Here is a 20,723-nt window from a genome sequence, read left to right as displayed (position 1 = left end):
AAATGTTGGTGTGAATGTTTATGATAGGTGTATTACTGACAAGAAGATGTGACTTTATTTGTGACTGCTCCCTACCTTAAGGAAATGCGTCATTTGTTTACAATGGAATATTAAGTCTGAACGGACCCAAAGATTAAGGGATGAACATTTGCCTTTAGTCCATATTGTTGTGACTCAGTTCAGAAATTCCTAAGCATTTTATGAAGATAGCCTAAACTCTAAGTTTTGAGATTTGAATTTGGCATAAGGGTGAGTATAAGATGCTTCACTCCAGCTATGATTCAAGTGACCCACTAGGGAGCTTTTATCAAACAATGTTTATTTGAGAACACAGTATGTTTATTAAGAAAAATTTATCTGAGCAATAACGGCACACAGTAATTTTTGAGACATGTATATAGTTTTAATTTTTGAAATGTTATGACTGTAATTTGTATAGAACTGTAAAAAGTTTTAATTCTGCACTGTTTGTAATTCAAAGGCATGTAGATTTGCAATGGTTTACTTGAGATTTTTATGAGTAAAGTATATTTTTGGAAAAAAAGGTGGTTTGGGAAAGGCCACACTGTAAGGCCTTTTAACGGAAGCAGACCGAGGGCCCGGGAACTGCAGAACACCCTCGACCTGCACAACTGTGTGCCAATCTGAGAAACAACGGCACACAGTAATTTTTGAGGCATGTATATCGTTTTAAGGTTTGAAATGTTATGACTGTAATTCGTATAGAACTGTGAAAAGGTTTAATTCTGCACTGTATGCAATTCAAAGGCATGTAGATTCACAATGGTTTATTTGAGATTTTTATGAAAAAAGTATACTTTTGGGAAAAAAATAAGAAAAATTTAGCATAACTTTTATCCATTATAAGAGAACAACAATAATATTGTAATAATAAGAAGAAAAAATTAGTGTAACTTTTATCCATTATAAGAGAACAATAATAATATTGTATAAACTTTAAAGTCACATCTTCTTGTCAACAATATACCTATCAAAAATATTCACTCCCGTATATATTAACACAAGTCCCACGGATACCAAAACTATGAAGAACGAATATTAAAAACACTTCCTCTAATTATGTAAAAACAGATGGATGTTCTAACCTACAGATATGGTTCATCAATTAAATCTAAAATGTCCTTCTAGAAATAAACAATAAATCAAACAACCCTGACAAACACATGCCACTTTCTTAGACACAGAAAGCAAGACCACGTGACGCTGGATTTTGCAGCTTTTAACATCTGCTGTGAATTAGTCCTTTGGATGTTGAATTAAAATGCTGAGATTTCTCAGTCCAGGAACTTTCAACAAGCCTCGAGAGAAAAAGCATCACATTGGTAATGAAATTAAGCGGTATCTTGGCTTCAAGCGTCTGACTGACTTTTTGTTTGATTCCATTTATTATTGTCACATGTACTGGCATACAGTGAACATAAGAACATAAGAAATAGGAGCAGGAGTAGGCCATCTAGCCCTTCAAGCCTGCCCCGCCATTCAATAAAATCATGGCTGATCTGTCGTGGCTCAGTTCCATATTCCCGCCCTCTCCCCATAACCCTTAATCCTCCTCGCTTATCAAAAACCCATCAACCCGCGTCTTAAAAATATTTAGCGAGGCAGCCTCCACCACTTCAACGGGCAGAGAATTCCAGAGATTCACCACCCTTTGAGTGAAGAAGTTCCTCCTCAACTCCGTTCTAAACCGCCCCCCCCTTTACCTTGAGGCTGTGCCCCCTAGTCCTACTGTCCTTTCTGAGCGGGAAGAGTCTCTCCACCTCTATCCTATCCATCCCATTCATCATCTTATATGTCTCAATGAGATCTCCCCTCATTCTTCTAAACTCTAATGAGTACAAGCCTAGTTTATTCAGCCTCTCCTCATAGCTCAACCCCCTCAACTCCGGTATCAGCCTAGTAAACCTCCTCTGCACTCCCTCCAAGGCCCAAATATCCTTGCGTAAGTGCGGCGCCCAAAACTGCACACAGTACTCCAGCTGCGGCCTCACCAATGCTCTATACAGCCGCAGCAAGACCTCCCTACTTTTATATTCAATCCCCCTCGCTATGAAGGCCAGCATCCCATTCGCCTTCCTGACCACCTGCTGCACCTGCAGGCTGGGTTTTTGCGACTCATGCACAAGGACCCCGAGGTCCCTCTGCACCGTCGCCTGCTGAAGTTTTTCGCCATGTAAGTAATAGTCCTTCCTAACATTATTCCTACCAAAGTGGACCACCTCGCACTTGCCAACATTAAATTCCATTTGCCAGTTCCTGGCCCATTCGCCCAGCCTATCTAGATCCTTCTGCAGACTCTCCACACCCTCCGCGCAATTTGCCGTTCCCCCAATCTTGGTGTCATCAGCAAATTTCGACACCCTACACTCGGTTCCCTCCTCCAGATCATCTATATAAATGGTAAATAGCTGAGGCCCCAGCACCGACCCCTGGAAGGTATTGTTTCTTGCATGCCTTCCAGACAAAGCATACTGTTCATAGAGAAGGAAAGGAAAGAGTGGAGAATGCAGTGTTACAGTCATAGTTGGGGTGTAGAGAAAAATCAACTTAATGTGAGGTAAAGAGCAGGGAAGAAGCAGTGCTTGAGTCAGCTAGGACGTGGTCTCAGACTTTTGTACCTTTTTCCCAATGGATGCAGGTGGAAGAGAGAATGGCTGGGGTCCTTGATCATGTTGGCTGCTTTTCCGAGGCAGCGGGAAGTGTAGACAGCGTCACACTTTTGATTTGAATTATCGGTGATCAGCGATCAGCTAATAGTTGATAAATTATTAACTATGTTTATTAATAAATGACAAGAAAATACCCTGGGGTTCAATTGTTTGCATGAATATCAGAGCGAATCGATCATGTATCATAAACCTAATGTTTTCTATTTAAATAAAACACAACTCACCGAAGTGCTAAGTGGTCAAGTAATGAATTGCGAATGTCTTCCAGTAACAGGGGAAAGCGATGACCTAGTGATGTTATCTGACGTTCATTAATGTTATTTAAGGTCAGTACAAAAATGGAGGGTGTGTCAGGATGCGGCGAAGGAGTGGGTGGGAGTGCTAATTGGGTGGTGGGCTTTATCTATAATACAGCATAATGGAACCATTCTTGGGAGAATTTCTGATTTGGCATATAATCTTTCTGCGCAGTTATAAATTGTATCAATAAAATGGAAAACCTAACCTCCCACATCCCTCTAAAATTCAGGGAAAAGTTCCTCTTTGCTAGCACTGATGATACTTGCAATGCAGCTTGGTTCATTCAGAAGTTGCCTTCTTGCAAAGACCAGAAGACCATAAGACATAGGAGCAGAATTAGGCCACTCGGCCCATTGACTCCACTTTGCCACTCAATCATGGCTGATATTTTTTCATCCCCATTCTCCTGCTTTTTCCCATAACCCCGATCCCTTTATTAATCAAGAACCTATCTATCTCTGTCTTAAAAACACTCAATGACCTGGCCTCCTCTGCGGCAAAGAGTTCCACAGATTCATCACTCTCTGGCTAAAGAAAATCCTCCTTATCTCTGTTTTAAAGGATCTTCTCTTTAGCCTAAGGTTATGCCCTCTGGTTCTAGTTTTTCCTACTAGTGGAAACACACTCTCCACGTCCACTTTATTCAGGCCTTGCAATATCCTATAAGTTTCAATAAGATCCCTCCTCATCCTTCTAAACATCCAGAGCCCCCAACAAGCGCTTCATCCCAGAGATCATTCTTGTGAACCTCCTCTGGACCCTTTCCAACGCCAGCACATCCTCACTTAGATATGGGGCCCAGAACTGCACACAATACTACAAATGGGATCTGACCAGAGTCTTATACAGCCTCAGACATATTTTCCAGCTCTTGTACTCTAAACCTTTTGACATGAATGCTAACATTGTATTTGTTTCCCAACTGCTGACTGAACCTGCATTTTAATCTCAAGAGGTTCTTGAACAAGAGCTTCCGAATCCCCCTGTGCTTCTGATTTCCTAAGCATTCCCCCATGTAGAAAATAGTCTATGCTTCCATTCTTCCTTCCAAAGTGCATAATCTCATACTTTTCCACATTGTATTCCATCTGCCACTTCTTTGCCCACTCTCCTAACCTGTCCAAGTCCTTCTGTAACCCTCCCCGCTTTTTTAATACCACGTGTCATTTGACATATCTTTGTATCATCTGCAAACTTAGCAACAGTGCCTTCAGTTCCTTCTTCCAAATTGTTAATGTGTATTGTGAAAAGTTGTGGTCCCAGAGCTAATCCCTGAGGCACACCATTCGTCACTGGCTGCCATCCTGAAAAAGACCCCTTTATTCCCACTCTCTGCCTTCTGCCAGTCAGCCAATCGCCTATCCATGCCAGGATCTTACCCTTAACACCATGGGTGCTTAACTTATTTAACAGTTTCCCATCTGGCACCTTGTCAAAAGCCTTCTGGAAATCTAAATAAATCACATCCACTGGTTCTCTTTATCTAACTTTCTTATTACCTCCTCAAAGAACTCTAACAGATTTCTCAGACATAACCTCCCCTTGATGAAGCCATGCTGACTCAGTCCTACTGTATCACACACTTCCAAATACTCCACAATATCATCTTTAATAATGGGCTCGAAAATTTTGTCAGTGACTGAAGTCAGGCTAACTGGTCTATAATTTCCTATCTGCTGACTCCTACCCTTCTTAAACACCTGTGTTACATTAGCTACTTTCCAGTCTTCTGGGATCCTTCCTGCCTCCAGTGATTCCTGAAAGATCACCTCCAATGCCTCCACAATTCCCTCAGCTGTCCGTTTTAGAAACCTGTGGTGTAGTCCATCTGGTCCAGGTGATTCATCCACTTTGCAGGCCTTTCAATTTCCCTAGAACCTTCTCCTTAGTGATGGCCACAGAACTTACCTGTGCCCCCTGATTCCCTTGGAGCTTTGGCATCCCACGGGTGTCTTCCACTGTGAAGACTGCTGCAAAGTAACTATTCAGTTCCTCTGCCATTTCTTTGTTTCCTATTATTACTTCTCCAGCCTCATTTTTTGTGATCCAGTGGTTATTTTTACCTCTCTCTTACCCCTTATACATTGAAAAAAACTCTTCCTATCTTCTTTTATATTACTAGCTAGCTTACACTCATATTTCATCTTCTCCCCTCCTTATTGCTTTTTTAGTTGTCCTCTCTCACTTTTAAAAGCTTCTCAATCCTCTGGCTTCCCACTAATCCTCGCCGCTTTGTATACTTTTTGTTTTGCCTTTATGCTGTCTTTGACTTTCCTCGTCGGTCATGGATGCCTCGTCCTCCCTTTAGCATTTTTCCTCCTCCTTGGGATGAATTTCTGTTGTGCCTTCCGAATAACCCCCAAAAGCTCCTGCCATTGCTGTTCCACAATCTTCCCTGCTAGGCTCCCTTCCCAATCAACTCTGGCCAGCTCCTCCCTCGTATCTTTGTAGTTACATTTATTTAATTGTAATACGACTGATTCCAGCTTCTCCCTCTCAAACTGCAGGGTAAATTCTATCCTATTGTGGTCACTTCCCCCTGAGGGTTCCTTCACCTTAAGTTCTCTAATCAAATCTGCCTCATTACACATCACCAAATCCAGAATTGCCTCTTCCCTACTAGGTTCTGTCACAAGCTGCTCCAAAGAAAACATCTCTTAGACATTTCACAAATTCCTTTTCTTGGGATCTCCTTCCTAACTGTTCTTCCCAGTCCGCCTGTAGCTCAAAGTCATAGACATAGAATAGAACATAGAACATTACAGCTCAGTACAGGCCCTTCGGCCCTCGATGTTGCGCCGACCAGTGGAACCAATCTAATGACCCTCTAACCTAAACTATTCCAATGTTATCCATAAGTCTTTCCACTGACCACTGAAAGCCCTTGAAGTTGACGAGTCCACAACTGCTGCAGGCAGGGCATTCCATCCTCTGAGTAAAGAACCTACTTCTGACATCCGTCCTATAATTACCACCCCTCAATTTAAAGCTATGTCCCCTCGTGTTAGCCATGATTATTGTAATTTTGCCTTTTTTATGTGTCTTTTCTATCTCCTGATTTATTTTCTGTCCCACATCCCGACTACTGCTAGGGGGCCTGTACATAAATCAACTCTATCCACAGAGATTCTATACCTTCTGAACCTATATTGCTTCTTGATTTAACTTCATTCCTTACTAACAGTGCAACCCTGCCCTCTTTGCCCATCCGTCTGTCCTTTCGATAGAACACATACCCTTGGATATTTAGATCTCAGCCCTGATCCCCTTTCAGCCACGTCTCTGTGATGCCTACAACATTGGACAAGCCAATTTCAATGTACGCAACAAACTCATTTACCTTGTTGCGTATACTGTGCACGTTTAAATACGCCTTTAGTCCTGCTTTGACCACCTCCCTTCTCATACTTGTCACCTTCTTTCCTCTGCCTGAGGTTAGATTCTTGCCACTTTCTATCTCTATCCTATTAAATGATCTTGAAACTTTAGTAACCTCTCCTGAGCCCTCAGCTCCATTAACTAGATGAAAGTCCTCATCATTAGTAGTAAGCCTCATCTCCTTTCACTTTGATTTTCTAATCCTCCATACAACTGAACCCCCCCCCCCCTCCCCCACCACCCTCACTGTTCAGTTAAAGACCAATCTACAACCCTAATTATATGATTCACCAGGACTTTGGTCCCAGCGCGATTCAGATGAAGACCATCCCATCGGAACAGATTCCCTCTTCCCCAGTACTGGTGCCAATGTCCCATGAATTCAAAGCCATCCTTCCCACACCGATCTTTGAGCCACCCATTTACCTCCTTAATCTTATTGACCCTGTGCCAATTAGCTCGTGGCTCAGGTCGTAATTCAGGGATTATTACCTTCTTGGTTCTGCTTTCCAATTTAGCTCCTAGCTGTTCATACTCACTTAGCAGAACCTTAGCAAAGTGCACCAATTAACCACAGTTGAACTCCTGTAGCTCGTACAGTCGTCAACCAGATCACAGTGAGAGCAATGTTCAGCCATGTTTGCTTTAAGAAGAAACAGGGAGATCCCAAATGCTTGAACATCAAACTCAGTGACAAATAGTGGACTTGAGAATTCTCTTGCCTGCTATTAGTTCAGCATGTCCATTTAAAGGAGATAACAAACATAGCCATGTCCTGAATTGGATTATTTCAGTGAGAATTGGACAGATTTTAAAACTAGCACTGTGGAATATAGAATTGGCAAAGTATCTTCACAATCAGTGTATTTTCGCCTGCAAGTTTCGTTGCTGTTCTCTAATTAGACACTTCAACAAAAAACAACCAGATCTCCTATTCCATCTTGGTCTTCTCTAACTAGTTAAATAAACACAGAGATGGATTTGATTTGATTTGATTTATTATTGTCACATGTATTAGTGTACATTGAAAAGAATTGTTTCTTGTGCGCCAAACAGACAACGAGAAGGAGAGAGTGCAGAATGTAGTGTAACAGTCATAGCTAGGATGTAGAGAAAGAGCAACTCAACGCAAGGTAGGTCCATTCAAAAGTCTGATGGCAGCAGGGTAGAAGCTGTCCTTGAGTTGATTGGTACATGTCCTCTGATTTTTGTATCTTTTTCCCAATGGAAGAAGGTGGAAGAGAGAATGTCTGCGGTGTTTGGGATCCTTAATTATGCTGGCTGCTTTTCCGAGGCAGTGGGAAGTGTAGACAGAGTAAATGGATGGGAGACTGGTTTGCGTAATGGCCTGGGCTTTGTTCTTGACCCTTTGTAGGTCTGTGCGGTCTTGGACAGAGCAGAAGCCATACCAAGCAGTAATACAACAGAAAGGATTCTTCCTATGGTGCGTGCGTAACAGTTGGTGAGAGTCATAGTGGACATGCCAAATGAAATAGACAGCTACATCCAGGCCTAGCGAGAAAAACACCAAACTAAAATAGTTTTCTTTTATTTAAATTAGCCTAACCTTTGGATTGTGCATTTTCACTGTATTTCATGTGCAGAGAAACTTAAGCTCGCAAGCATTTTTAACAGAAGGCGGTGCATGGACTGAAGCAGCAAATTCAAAATGACTGAAGGAAAGACCTTTCATGGCCTTTCAGGATAGATAGAACATAGAACACTACAGCGCAGTACAGGCCCTTCGGCCCTCGATGATGTGCCAACCAGTGGAACCAATCTAATGACCCTCTAACCTAAACTATTCCAATGTTATCCATATGCCTATCCACTGACCATTTGAACGCCCTTAAAGTTGGCGAGTCCACAACTGCTGCAGGCAGGGCATTCCACACCCTTACTACCCTGAGTAAAGAACCTACCTCTGACATCTGTCCTATAATTACCACCCCTCAATTTAAAGCTATGTCCCCTCGTGTTAGCCATGATTATTGTAATTTTGCCTTTTTTATGTGTCTTTTCTATCTCCTGATTTATTTTCTGTCCCACATCCCGACTACTGCTAGGGGGCCTGTACATAAATCAACTCTATCCACAGAGATTCTATACCTTCTGAACCTATATTGCTTCTTGATTTAACTTCATTCCTTACTAACAGTGCAACCCTGCCCTCTTTGCCCATCCGTCTGTCCTTTCGATAGAACACATACCCTTGGATATTTAGATCTCAGCCCTGATCCCCTTTCAGCCACGTCTCTGTGATGCCTACAACATTGGACAAGCCAATTTCAATGTACGCAACAAACTCATTTACCTTGTTGCGTATACTGTGCACGTTTAAATACGCCTTTAGTCCTGCTTTGACCACCTCCCTTCTCATACTTGTCACCTTCTTTCCTCTGCCTGAGGTTAGATTCTTGCCACTTTCTATCTCTATCCTATTAAATGATCTTGAAACTTTAGTAACCTCTCCTGAGCCCTCAGCTCCATTAACTAGATGAAAGTCCTCATCATTAGTAGTAAGCCTCATCTCCTTTCACTTTGATTTTCTAATCCTCCATACAACTGAACCCCCCCCCCCCTCCCCCACCACCCTCACTGTTCAGTTAAAGACCAATCTACAACCCTAATTATATGATTCACCAGGACTTTGGTCCCAGCGCGATTCAGATGAAGACCATCCCATCGGAACAGATTCCCTCTTCCCCAGTACTGGTGCCAATGTCCCATGAATTCAAAGCCATCCTTCCCACACCGATCTTTGAGCCACCCATTTACCTCCTTAATCTTATTGACCCTGTGCCAATTAGCTCGTGGCTCAGGTCGTAATTCAGGGATTATTACCTTCTTGGTTCTGCTTTCCAATTTAGCTCCTAGCTGTTCATACTCACTTAGCAGAACCTTAGCAAAGTGCACCAATTAACCACAGTTGAACTCCTGTAGCTCGTACAGTCGTCAACCAGATCACAGTGAGAGCAATGTTCAGCCATGTTTGCTTTAAGAAGAAACAGGGAGATCCCAAATGCTTGAACATCAAACTCAGTGACAAATAGTGGACTTGAGAATTCTCTTGCCTGCTATTAGTTCAGCATGTCCATTTAAAGGAGATAACAAACATAGCCATGTCCTGAATTGGATTATTTCAGTGAGAATTGGACAGATTTTAAAACTAGCACTGTGGAATATAGAATTGGCAAAGTATCTTCACAATCAGTGTATTTTCGCCTGCAAGTTTCGTTGCTGTTCTCTAATTAGACACTTCAACAAAAAACAACCAGATCTCCTATTCCATCTTGGTCTTCTCTAACTAGTTAAATAAACACAGAGATGGATTTGATTTGATTTGATTTATTATTGTCACATGTATTAGTGTACATTGAAAAGAATTGTTTCTTGTGCGCCAAACAGACAACGAGAAGGAGAGAGTGCAGAATGTAGTGTAACAGTCATAGCTAGGATGTAGAGAAAGAGCAACTCAACGCAAGGTAGGTCCATTCAAAAGTCTGATGGCAGCAGGGTAGAAGCTGTCCTTGAGTTGATTGGTACATGTCCTCTGATTTTTGTATCTTTTTCCCAATGGAAGAAGGTGGAAGAGAGAATGTCTGCGGTGTTTGGGATCCTTAATTATGCTGGCTGCTTTTCCGAGGCAGTGGGAAGTGTAGACAGAGTAAATGGATGGGAGACTGGTTTGCGTAATGGCCTGGGCTTTGTTCTTGACCCTTTGTAGGTCTGTGCGGTCTTGGACAGAGCAGAAGCCATACCAAGCAGTAATACAACAGAAAGGATTCTTCCTATGGTGCGTGCGTAACAGTTGGTGAGAGTCATAGTGGACATGCCAAATGAAATAGACAGCTACATCCAGGCCTAGCGAGAAAAACACCAAACTAAAATAGTTTTCTTTTATTTAAATTAGCCTAACCTTTGGATTGTGCATTTTCACTGTATTTCATGTGCAGAGAAACTTAAGCTCGCAAGCATTTTTAACAGAAGGCGGTGCATGGACTGAAGCAGCAAATTCAAAATGACTGAAGGAAAGACCTTTCATGGCCTTTCAGGATAGATAGAACATAGAACACTACAGCGCAGTACAGGCCCTTCGGCCCTCGATGATGTGCCGACCAGTGGAACCAATCTAATGACCCTCTAACCTAAACTATTCCAATGTTATCCATATGCCTATCCACTGACCATTTGAACGCCCTTAAAGTTGGCGAGTCCACAACTGCTGCAGGCAGGGCATTCCACACCCTTACTACCCTGAGTAAAGAACCTACCTCTGACATCTGTCCTATAATTACCACCCCTCAATTTAAAGTTATGTCCCCTCGTGTTAGCCATCACCATCCGAGGAAAAAGGCTCTCACTGTCCATTCTATCTAACCCTCTGATCATGTTGTATGCCTCAATTAGGTCACCTCTTAACCTTCTTCTCTCTAACAAAAATAACCTCAAGTGCCTCAGCGTTTCCTCATAAGACCTTCCCACCATACCAGGCAACATCCTGGTAAACCTCCTCTGCACCCTTTCCAATGCCTCCACATCTTTCTTATAATGCGGCGACCAGAACTGTACGCAATACTCCAAGTGCGGCCGCACCAGAGCTTTGTGCATTTGCAACATGACCTCACGGCTCCGAAATTCAGTCCCTCTACCAAACGCACTTTGTAGACAACCAAAAACTTTTGATAAAGGCTGCTGTGCTGGAATCCGAAACAAAAACAGAAAATTCCAGGAAATGCTGGAGAATCTCAGCAGGTCTGACAGCATCTGTGGAAAGAGGATAGAGCCAACGTTTCAAGTCAAGATGACCCTTTGTCAGAGTTCTGAAGAAGCACTTCTGAATTATACTGTCGCAGTATAGGAAAGATGGTATCCGATTTCTCACAGCAAGTTCTCACAGACAGGAATGTGATGATGATCAGGTCATCGGAATATAGGGAGGTAGATTATTTGAATGGGTGTAAATTCAGAGAGGTGGCTATTCAGTGAGACTTCAGTGTCCTTGTGCGCCAGTCGTTAAAGGTACACGCACGGGTACAGCAGGCAGTAAAGAAGGCAAAAGGTATGTTGGCCAAGAGAATTTGAATGTAGGAATAGACATGTTTTGCTGCAATTGTGTAGGACATTGGTGAGGCCATACTTGGAGTGCAGTTTTGGTGTCCTTATCTGAGGAAGGATGTTCTTGCTATAGAAGGAGTGCAACAAAGGTTTACCAGGCAGATTCCTGGCATGGCAGGTCTGTTATATGAGGAGAGGCTAAATTGGTTTAGATTATATTCACTGGAGTTTAGAAGAGTATGAGGGGATCTCATAGAAACCAAAAAAATTCTAATAGGATTAGACAGGGTGGATTCAGAAAGAATGTTCCAGGTGGTGGGGGAGTCCAGAACTAGGGGTCGTAGTCTGGGGATAAGGGGTAAACTTTTTAGTATTGAGGTACAGAGAAATTCCTTCACCCGGAAGGTGGTGCAAGTGCGGAATTCGCTACCACAGAAAGTAGTTGAGGCCAAAACATTGTGCGGTTTCAAGAAGGAATTAGATAAAAAGGCCTTGGGGTTAAAGGGATCGAGGGATATGGGGGGGAAGGAGGGATCAGGATATTGAACTTGACGACCAGCCATGATCAAAAAGAATGATGGAGAAGGCTCGAAGGGCTGAATGGCCTATTCCTGCTTCTATTTTCTATGTATGTTTCCGTGTATAATTTGTTTTAGTCATGTTGGTTGCTAGGAAGACTTCCATTGCTCTTCTTCAGTAGTAGTGTCTGGGGACCATTTACATCCACATGAGAGGTTAAATGAGCCTTAGCGAAACGTTCCTTCTGAAAGAAGTCATCCCTGATAGTGCGAGCACTCCCTTAGTACCCCTCTGGAAAATTAGTCTCGATTACCTGCTTAAGTCTACGGAGAAAGCATTAAATCCATGACATTTTAAATCAATGACAGGCCTATCCCCATTGAGCCAAGGCTAATAATTAATTTAACTTTCTGCTTTCGCACCAACTTAAGTCCTCTATCAACTTGGGTGGCAATGAGGCTTGAAGTAATACAGTTCCTTACAGCAGACAAAAACGTTAAGACACCTCGCTGAAAATAAGAGATTTTGATGTTGAAAAGAATTATGAGGGGGTTCAGAAATGAGTACGGTCACCCTGATTAGATGTACATGGCGATCTGGTCAGTTTCATGCCTGCACAGAACCGCACACCAATCTGAATACATTTTTACATTACTGAGAGGAGATAGATGCAAATTGAACTTCACTGCATCAATATTCCTGAACCAAGTTGCATTAATTAGACCCAGATGTACTTGTTCCCTTCGAATTTTCTCCCATTAAAGTCGATGCATCTTAAGCAGCTAATCTTTGTTTAAAAAGAAACAAAAGCCTTCATCTATTTTTAATTCGATTTTTGGACTCATGCTGGACGTATTTTTTCTAATTGTCCTGCCTGGAGAGGTGGCAACAAGAGAAAGGATTGCCAAAAAAAAGCAAACCAAATCAACGCATTCATTCCTGCGCTGTGCCTTCTGTCTGCCATTCTATCTTGTCATTTTTTTTTGCGCTTAATTTAATTCCCAGAATTATTTCTATGTTGTAAAAATGACTGGTGAAGTAATTGGGGTAGGTTTTCTAATGATTAATGGGAACTGTTGGGAAAAAGCAATTAATGTGTGTAGCTTTCTAATTTGCAGATGATAGCAATCAGCACAGACTGTCGTGGCTAACTTAAGCATCAGCAGCAGAATATTCGCACATTCACTTCCACCTTCATACGTAACAGTCTTTAACTCAATTCCAAAAGTTTCCCCATATAAACAGAGGAAAGACAATTTTAGAAACTTAATTAGTGCAGCCACCTACACCACTGATTTGATTTTGATTCCTTCATGTTCATTTTCATAAATTCTACCTCAGTGTATTTTTTTTAAATGGCATGAGCTAAATGGGTGATTTAATCGGCTGAATCCTGCCCCTTTCATCTCACCTCACCACTTCTGGTGGTGACTTGCATCTCACTCCGCCTTCTAATTAATCAGACATTCACAGAATCATGGAATCCCAGAATCATGGGTGCAGAAGGAGCCCATTCAGTCCATCGCGTCTGCACTGCCTCTCTGATTCCACCCAGGATCTTTCTTGTCATCCCACATATTTACCCTACTCATCTCAGCAAGTCTGGCAGCATCTGTAAGGGGAGAAAAGAGTTGACGTTTCGAGCACAGATGATCCCCCCTCAAAGCTAAAAGGCACAGAAAGTGAGAGATATTTATCTAAAACTAAGAGAGAAATGGGAAGCAGCGAAGGTGGATGGGCAGGGGGAGAGACATATGGAAATCTTGTTGGAGAGAAGAGCAGTACTTCTTCAGTTTGGGTATTCCTGGAAGAGAAATGGCAGTGAGTTAAACACTAGATAAGAGCAGATTGTTATGGATGTTGGAATCTGAAACCAAAAGAAATCCTTGAGTTTGTTGTTTGCGATGCTACCCATCCAATGGTCCACGGGGTTGCTAGTTATTGGAGATCTGGAACCAAGGAGTAATCTCCCTGTGCAGGCAAATAGAAGTGAGAAGTTTTAAGGTTTTGGATGCTGTGCACAATAATAAGTACATAAGAACATAAGAAATAGGAGCAGGAGTAGGCCATCTAGCCCTTCGAGCCTGCCCCGCCATTCAATAAGATCATGGCTGATCTGTCGTGGCTCAGTTCCACTATCCCGCCCTCTCCCCATAACCCTTAATCCCCTCTCTTATCAAAAACCCATCAACCCGCGTCTTAAAAATATCTAGCGAGGCAGCCTCCACCACTTCAACGGGCAGAGAATTCCGAAGTGTCATTGCACTGTCCAAACTGGATGGGATTAAACTTTCAGCCATCATTCACCTCCATCTCGCTGGAATGATTTGAGTGCAAAATTATGTCACAGATTTTTCCAGCAACATTTGAAAGGAAGCCTTGGCGAACCTTGAAACTCAACAACGTTAAGCCTCAGCTTATGGCTGAAGTTTGTCCTGTTCTGATTTTTGGATGGGCAGCCATTTAGGTCAACGCTGTTCTGGTCAGCTCCTTTCGTTAATCGTGGTCGAGGTGAAAACTCTGGTTGATGGGTGGACACCATCTTTTAAAACCTGACCTATTCTCTTCATTGCTGTACTTTCCGTACTGTCAGCACGGAAAGGAAATCAGAGCCTGAGGGAATGAGGGGGAAGGAGGATAAAAATGAAAGTTGCATCTATAGTTATAGATAGTCAGAAGCCTTTGCCCAGGATGGAAGAGTCAGTTACTAGGGGACATAGGCTTAAGTCACGAGGGGCAAGATTTAAAGGAGATGTATGAGGCATGTTTTTCATACAGAGGGGGTGAGTGCCTGGAACTCACTGCCAGGGGACGTAGCGGAAGCAGATACGATAGTGACTTTTAAGGGGTGTAGATAAATAGGATGGGAATAGTGGGATATGGCCCCCGGAAGGGTAGGGGGTTTTAGTTCAGACGGACAGCAGTGTTGGTGCAGGCTTGGAGGGCCGAAGGGCCTGTTCCTGTGCTGTAATTTTCTTTGTTCCTTGTTCCTATATGCAATCACTCAGCAATCACTGCTATCAAAAACATTTGGAGTGATTTTAGCATTCCTGTGTCTTAGACAGGCGTCATGAGGCAGTCAGGAGTTGCATCTATTGAAAATGATAGCTTCATTGAATTCTTTTTCATTCAGTCATGGGATGTGGGCATCGCTGGCTAGACCAGCATTTGTTGCCCATCCCTAATTGCCCTTGAGAAGGTGTAGGTGAACTGCCTTCTTGAACCATTGCTGACCTTGTGGGATTTTTAGGGTTTTTAGGGAGTCCCAGGATTTTGACCCAGCGACAGTGAAGGAATGACGATACTTTTTCCAAGTCAGGGTGGTGGGTGGATTGGGGGGGAACTTCCATGTGGTAGTTGTTAAGGGGTTGTTACAATGGTTTTTTTGTTGTTTTTAAAAACTATTCTTCCCCTCAAGTAGCCAAATAAAGTAACAGAGTGATTCCAAGATGATCTTTACAATAACCAGCTATAGAAACTGAATGCCAGATCATTCAGAGTGAAAAATTCAGAAATACAAAGGCAATTGAAGTCTCAGTTTCGATTACAAGTATTTTGCAAATGCCAATAGAAGAGTAGGAGTTACGTCTCCAATCATAGTTATGGTTACATCACGTATACCTAAGGGTATAACGTCTACTTAAAACTTGTGCATGTTATATCATCAAGAAATGAAAGCTATACATCTGACCAATGGTACCTCAACCTCCCTTTCCATTATTTTTTGTTCTAATGGATAGATATGAACTGCAGCTGCCCATCATTAGATAGTCCTTGAGTCTTATCTGGGCTTACTTTAATCCAAACCTGTCATTTGCACATAGCTTTCCCTGTGTGTCTGAGGTTCAGTTTGCAGCTCATGTGATTTTTAAACTTGTGTGATTTTAACCCTCTCAGTGGTGTTCCCATGTATCTGCTGGCCTTGTCTTTGTATCATAGAATTGTTACAGGGCAGAGGAGGCCATTTGACCCATCAGCCTGTAACCAGTAACAATCCCACCCAGGCCCGATCCTGTATTTACCCCATGTATTTACCTGGCATGTCTCCCTGACAGTAAGGGGCCAATCCATCTAATCCACACATTTTTGGAGAGTGGGAGGAAACGCAGGCACCCACGGGGAGAATGTACAAACTCCACACAGCCAGTGACCCAAAGTGGGAATCGAACCCTGTTCCTGGTGCTGTGAGGCAGCAGTGCTAACCACTGTGCCGCCTGTAGATAGTAGTGGTTGTGTATTTGGAAGATACTGTGTAACTTTACTATTTTAATCTCCAGTACATGCCCAGCGAACAAGAAGATTTTCACAAAGATTGGACACTTCAGGATAACAAATGTGACTCCAACTTCCCAATTAATATGTAAAAATTATTGATGAGGACAGGGCTTGTGCTTTGGCTGGGTCAGTAATGATTTATCTGCATTATCCGCTTCACGACAAGAGGCTGTAGGAACGTTGCTTGAAGCTGTTTTTGATGTTTGTTCCCATTGTAATGCTATTTAATGTGTCAAATCGGACTTCCAGTAACCCCTCACACTGACTTACAGTTGAATTAGGATGGACTCATCCATCGTTACATTATTTGGGGTTTTGTGTGACTGAATGGAACATACTGGGGGCAATTCTCCCAAATACATTCCAAGTGATTGAAAACTGGAGTAATTCATGCTGTGTTTTCAGTGGGAGTTTAGAGAAGAATCTCCCCCATTCTGTCCACTGCTGAGTGCACGAGTGAGATCCACGTTGAAATTCAGTGGACGCTGGAGAGGCCGGCAGTATAACGCTGAGTGGAACCCGACACATACACCGATCTGTCAGTGCAGAGATTGCCACGTGCGCAGTGGCCCCGCACTGCTGGCTTCTCGATTGCTGTTAGAAGTCTCATAACACCAGGTCCAACAGGTTTATTTGGTAGCAAATGCCACTAGCTTTCAAAGCATTGCTCCTTCATCAGGTAACTGGGAGCTCTCACAACACCTGACAAAGGAGCAGAGCCCTGAAAGCTAGTAGCGTTTGCTACCAAATAAACCTGTTGGACTTTAACTTGGTGCATTGAGACTTCTTACTGCACTTATCCCAGTCCAACGCCGGCGTCTCCACATCATGACTCCCAACTGCTGGCCAGCTCGATCACTGGCCAGCCCCGCAACCCCCACATCACGACCTGTGACCTCCCCCACGGCCCGATCACTGGCCCCCCCAAGTATGACCGGGCCCAACCTTGACCAACAGCCCCCCCCCCACCACCCCCCCCCCCCCACCACCCCCCCCCCCACCCCCCCCCCCCTTCACTTCCCCAGTAGCTCCAATCCCTATCTCCCTTCCAATTCCAAACCCTCATCGGCACTGCTGACCACCCCCAAAGTGCCAACGCCCCCCCCTCCGCCTTCAGCCCTGACCCCACACCCCCCCTCCCCAGCAAGTCGCCCCCCTCCCCCACTCCACCCCTATGGCCAGCCCTGATTGCTGGCCTCCCCCCTTCCCCCACTGATCCAGAGTGTAGAGTGGCAGTAGGACCCCTAGGACCAACCCCCACCACACCTCCTCCCCCCCCCCCCCCCGCCAAGTTTCACTGATATCCCCCCCAGTGGCCCTGCCCCATCAGACTCTATCCCTATTAGGCCATGCCCCCCGGCCCCCCCAATGCGCAGTGCCAGGAGGCCCAGGCTGGCACTGCCGAGGTGCCCATGCCCAGGGGGCACCCCCCCCGCCACCCGACTCTCTTGGGACCCCAATTCCCCCCCTTCACTCCAGTGGGGTAGGGTGACCAACTGCCTGTAAGTGGGGAGCTATACTAAGTGCCGCTGCAGTGAAATACTCCTGGCGGGGAGGAGGAGAGGTTTGGGGGTTGGGGGTCAGATGAGGGAGAGACTAAGTGGGTCCAGGGATTTCAGTCCTGGGCCTGCTAATGCCATTCAAATGAGATTTGAATGATGCACTGCATATATAATACAGCTCTGTGCCTATTTCCGATACGGAGCTGACAGTGCTGGAAATCCGGCACAGAGAAACGTACTCAGGGCCGGACACCCAGCGCAAATTCGTGAATTGGGCACCACTTTAATCCCAAATTATCAGAAAACATTACAAAAAAAAAATGAGTTGTAGGATAACTGCAGGCAGAATGTTCCACTCTGTTGTCTAAGTGGACAGTAGTGTCCCCCAAGTGCTGGTCAAGTGTTCATTTATAGTTGGATATTGGGATTCCATACAAGGCCTCGTCAAAAACATAGACACTCAAATTACAATAAAGATGTGTTAGCTTGATGGGTCAGGATTTAACCACAGAATCGGGCGAGGGGTGGACAATGGAAATGTCCATTGACCATGGGCAGTGTTTTACAGTTTCAGGGTGAGCAAGGCCGTATAATCCCACCCTCGGAGTCAGTTTTACGTTTTATCTGTACAAAAAAAAACACCTTTAGCACAATGATTCAGAGTGGAGCAATTCATTTGTACACACCGATACCCCCGTACAGTTCAGTACAACTCAATGCCCTTTGGGGAAGGAGATCTGCCGTCCTTACCTGGTCTGGCCTACATGTGACTGCAAAGTCACAGCAATGTGGTTGACTCTCAACTGCCCTCTGAAATGGGAGGCACGGTGATACAGGGGTGGCACAGGGATGGCACAGCGGTTAGCACTGCTGCCTCACAGCGCCAGGGACCTGGGTTCAATTCCCGGCTGAGGTCACTGTCTGTGTGGCGTTTTCTCCCCATATCTGCGTGGGATTCCTCTGGGTGCTCTGGTTTCCTCCCACAGTTCAAAGATGTGCTGGTTAGGTGCATTGGCCATGATAAATTCTCTCTCAGTGTACCCGAACAGGTGACTGAGTGTGGCGACTAGGGGAGTTTCACAGTAACTTCATTGCAGTGTTAATATAAGAGTACTTGTGATCAATAAAGAAAGAAAAATGGTCCAGCAAGTCACTCGGTTCGAGGAAGATTAGACATGAACAGACTGGAAATAGAGAGGTACAAACGAATGATCTAGTTGGGTGCATGAGCAGCGCAGGCTTAGAGGGCCAAAGGGCCTGTTCCTGTGCTATATTGTTCTTTGTTTGTTGATTAATGATGGGCAGTAAACATTATCCATCCACACCCTATGAAAGAATGAATTGAATTAACTGGGCAGCGTCAATCCTGATCCCAATGTCAATGTGAGCAGAGCTTTGAAGATGTTATCACTCCATTAGAGACCCCCCCCTGTCCCCCCACAACTGTTAACAACCGCAACCAAAGTCGGAGCGAGTTCGAGATGGGATTTGCAGCTTCTGCAGACTTATCGACAAGAACAATTTTACCTTCTGAGTGACATCATTCTTTAATACTGGTGTGTAACCAGACACCCACCCTCATTCCGAACTCTAATCTTCTCGCTTGTGCAGGCACCAGATGTCGTGACAATGAGGTGTCGGGAGATAATAGCAGCAGAGGTCAATAAAAATGGAAATTTTTCTAAAGTTTCTAAACGTTACAAAATAGAAGTGACTCACTTTCAAACACGATTCAATACTACACTCATTCTGATAACAATAAGCAAGGCATGTGAAAACTTTTGCTGTGATAATTATTCAGAGCTAACAAGTATTTACAACATTACTCCATTCAGAATGCAATATATATCTGCAAATACTATTATAACAACTTGATATATGTGGGCAGTTCATGTCTATCACACTTCAGATGCTTTCCTTCCAGCTTTGAGTTGATTTGATTTGATTAGATTTGATCTATTATTGTCACATGTATTAACATATAGTAAAAAGTATTGGTTTTTTGTGCGGTATACAGACAAAGCATACAGTTCAGAGAGAAGGAAATCAGAGAATGCAGGATGTAGTGTTACAAGCATAGCTAAAGTGTAGAGAAAGATCAACTTAATGCAAGGTAGGTACATTCAAAAGCCTGATGGCAGAAGGGAAGAAGCTGTTCTTGAGTCGGTTGGTACATGACCTCAGGCTTTTATATCTTTTTCCTGACGGAAGAAGGTGGAAGAGAGAATGTCTGGGGTGCGTGGGGTTCTTAATTATGCTGGCTGCTTTTCCTAGGCAGTTGGAAGTATAGACAGAGCCAATGGATGGGAGGGTGGTTTGCGTGACGGACTGGGCTACATTCACGACCTTTTGTAGTTTCTTGCGGACTTGGGCAGAGCAGGAGTCCATACCAAGCTGTGATACAAACCAGAAAGAATGCTTTCTATTGTTGCATCTGTAAAAGTTGGTGAGAGTCGTAGCTGACATGTCAAATTTCCTTAGTCTTCTGTGAAACGCTGGTGGGCTTTCTTAATTATAGTTTCAGCATTGGGGGAACCAGGACAGGTTGTTGGTGATCTGGGCACCTAAAAACTTGAAATTCCTGACCATTTGTACTTAATCCCCATTGACGTAGACAGAGGCATGTTCTTCTTTATGCTTCCTGAATTTGGTGACAATCTCTTTCGTTTTGTTGACATTGAAGGAGAGATTATTGTCATCACAGGTAATATCACCAGAGCGGTCATGCAAACATTCGACATTGGTAGCGAGGATGCTATTTGGTGGTGAAAGGTGAACTCAGTGATCAGCCTGTTCTGCAGGACACTGATGCAGTTTCTCCATTAATGCTCTGCCAAACCTCCCACAACCACAAATGAACAACAAACAAAGAACAAAATCAGCCTGGGAAACAGGCCCTTCGGCCCAACGAGCCCACACTGCCATCTCAACACCACCTCTCTACCTATGACCCCTGTCTAATGTTTTATGGCCATCCAGATTGAGGGAAAACTGATTTAGG

The sequence above is a fragment of the Carcharhinus amblyrhynchos genome, chromosome 6 (genome assembly GCF_965287045.1).
Source record: "Carcharhinus amblyrhynchos chromosome 6, sCarAmb.v2.hapA, whole genome shotgun sequence".
In the NCBI taxonomy this organism is placed as follows: domain Eukaryota; kingdom Metazoa; phylum Chordata; class Chondrichthyes; order Carcharhiniformes; family Carcharhinidae; genus Carcharhinus; species Carcharhinus amblyrhynchos.
Note: the sequence above shows the minus strand (reverse complement) of the source record.